General features: G+C 41.3%; 1 long non-coding RNA gene across 1 annotated transcript; it reads left to right on the top strand.

Moving 5' to 3' along the window:
* Positions 1-2,285: 2,285 nt before the first annotated feature.
* On the top strand, positions 2,286-2,821 carry LOC306936885. The gene is made up of 3 exons (XR_013791558.1): positions 2,286-2,424; positions 2,534-2,635; positions 2,747-2,821. It is a non-coding gene; the product is annotated as an uncharacterized lncRNA (long non-coding RNA).
* The last annotated feature ends 299 nt before the right edge of the window (positions 2,822-3,120 follow it).

Here is a 3,120-nt window from a genome sequence, read left to right as displayed (position 1 = left end):
TGAATGTACTATGAAGCAGATTTATTTGTCCAACAAAAAAGAACAGTACAGCAAAAAAGAAACAAAGTTAACGTTTCATGCGTGTCAAAGACAATAATCATATCCTCAGTTCAGTAGGCTACAGCACATTGATTGAAATAAAAAGCACACAAAAAAGGAAACAATGCATGCTTGTCAAAGAACATAGGCTATTCACTGTCTGTTATTCCAATCTCTTCTTTTACGCAGATTGTCATTAATCTCAGTAACAATGGCTTGTCTGTCTACTGCAGCTATTTCGTCGTTGGGATAGTACCTTTCCTTACAAGAGTTCAAAATGTACTCTTTCAGATTGTGCGGTAGTTTGGATTTTGTCCCGTTACCATTCCAGTTAACCCTTTTCACCCAGGACTGATACAAGTGTAGAGGAGTCACGTAACTAAACAATATGGAAGCATAACGTCCCGGACGGTTACAGCCTTGCAGCCCTACTAAGCGACTGATTTCGGCTTGTTGGTGGTGAGAGATTTCACACAACCGTATATCTGCCAGTTGTTTTGGTAACACATCTTCAGCCTGTCTCTGCTCTCTGTCACGATCAACCTGTCTCTCTTTCTCGTCTACGGCTCTCTCTCTTTCCTCGACTGCGGCCTCTCTCTGCACTGCCTGTCTGTGTCTGTCATCCAGCACTTTCTCTCTGTCACTGAGCCTTTTTTCCATTTCCAACTCAAGACACTTAATTCTCCAATAGGCAGTGGTATGCGTGGCCTCAGTTTGTGAAGGTGCTGAAGCAATATCAGTCTCTCGCTGCCGTAACACCTCCTCTCTCTCGTTCAAGTCTGTCTCCCGCTGTGCGCTGTGTTGGCCTGCGTCTACAATGCATTGCCTCGTTAGAGCCAAGTCTGCTTGTAAATCTGACACCTCCTCCATGTGATCAAGTTGAAGCTTTGAGATCTCGGCATGGTGACTGTCCTTTAACGCCTGCATAGCGTCACTGTGCTTGGCAATGACTTCTTGTTGCAGTATGCGGGCAGATTCGTAGATTCCGCGAACTGTATCAGAGTCATCCGCCTCTGGAACCTCGGTGTTCAGCACAAAAGCCGCTTTCTTTTTCACCAAGCGTATTTTCGACTTCTTCGCTACTGGTGTGGTCTGCAGGCTGCTAGTGGACGCTCCATCATTAACTGCAGTTGTCGCTTTTCTCTTCACCAAACGTGTTTTGGCACCCACAGGCTGTCTGCTCGCCGCTGTTCGCTTTGGTCTCACACTCACAGTAGACATCGCGCTAGCATAGAAGTTAACAGAGTCCATTATTCTATCCTGACGAGTCACGACTGAGTGGGTGCTGAGTGGGGTGCTCCCGTTTTAAAGTCATGGTCAGCTAATGTGGGCGTGTGCTGTCACGCCTCTGAAATTGTGACATGTTTATAAATGTTTAAGAGACAACATACAGCTGTCTGTCATCATTAGGCTACTTACAGTATACTGTAGTACAAAATGCCTCTTGCTTTACAAACACGTGAGAATATAAGATTGTGGCATGAACAGAATTTGACCCTGCATAGAATAAAGGAGAATCTGACAGCATTAGGCGTGAACTTGACTGACAGAACTATTCGCCACTATTACCATGAAAGGCCTGCAAAAAAAGTTGTACAACGGCGTAAATTGTCAAGGTAAGCAAGTACAGTGTAGAATAACCTCCTTCAATGGTTTTCTTCCATTTCATGTAGGCTATGTCTTAATTGGACAACAATGTGATAATACATCTACCGTATTTTACTTTTCAGTCAGGTGATAGAACTTATAGATGGACTACTACGACAGAATGATGAACTTTCTACCCCGAAGATCCAAGCCCTACTTTTGCGGGACCATAATATCAGTCTGGGTCGGAACTCCGTTCGGAAAGCGATAGATGAGCTCACATGGTCTTTTGGACGTGCAAGGTAAACCCAGTAGAAAATGTTCAATGTTCGGTACAAATCCAATCTACAGTATGTAATTTCACCTATACTGTGTTATTCAACGCAATTAGTAATTCTGTTCTGTATATTGTCCTGTCCCCACAGAACGGTTCCTTTGACCAGGGACAAAAACAAGCATCTTCGACTTCTTCAGGCGCAAGAATGGCTGAAGACTGGCGAGTTATTTCATGATGTCATATTTACAGGTCAGTGAGATAACGATTATTATTATTATTATTATTATTATTATTATTATTATTATTATTATTATTATTATTATTATTATTATTAATATGTTGTCTCAATGACTTGTCTTGTATTACAGACGAAAGCACGATTGCTTTGGAAAAAAATGCACGCTACTGTTATCGCAGGAAAGACCATGACTCCATCAAGCAAGTAGTAAAACATCCAGTAAAGTTGCATGTATGGGGAGCCATCAGCAGACAGGGCGCAGGGCCGATTGTTGTATTTGATGGTATGTAATTTAAATCTATATTATTATTATTATTATTATTATTATTATTATTATTATTATTATTGCTTGACCAGTGCCCTGATGAATGTAATTAATTATGCACTTCCAGGAATTATGGACAGAATTTTCTTTGAACAAGCAATCATCAGGGACGCGGTCGTTCCATATCTCAACCAGAAGTGGATACTGCCAACACATCGATTTTTCCAAGGTAAGCAAATACTATTATAGAAGTTTTTATTGAAATTTCGTTCTTTGAGTGTTTGGAATGTTTAAAATTGCATCAATGCTTACAGTATACACTCTTATTTCTAATTTCCAGATAATGATCCCAAGCACACCGCTGCAAAGGCCTACATCGCACAGCAAGGCGTCAATTGGGTCAAAACACCAGCCGAGTGAGTAATGAATGATTATAATGGTTATATATGTATACCTCTTTTTATTTATTTTACTTCTTACTTACTACTGGCTATTGCTAAACTGTACGTGTTTCTTTGTTTTCAGGTCCCCTGATATGAACCCTATCGAGAACGTCTGGCATCAAATGAAACATTTCATACGTTGTGAAGCCAAGCCAGACTCGAGGGAAGAACTAAGGCTGGCCATTCTCCAGTTTTGGCACACAAAGCTGCCCCGTGCTCAGTGTGACACATACATCAGTCACCTTTTTAATGTTTTGCCCGAGGTCATTAA

Source organism: Electrona antarctica (genome assembly GCF_951216825.1).
Source record: "Electrona antarctica genome assembly, chromosome: 14".
Classification (NCBI taxonomy): Eukaryota; Metazoa; Chordata; class Actinopteri; order Myctophiformes; family Myctophidae; genus Electrona; species Electrona antarctica.
The sequence above is the reverse complement of the archived record's forward strand: the minus strand, read 5'-3'. Positions and strand labels throughout refer to the sequence as shown.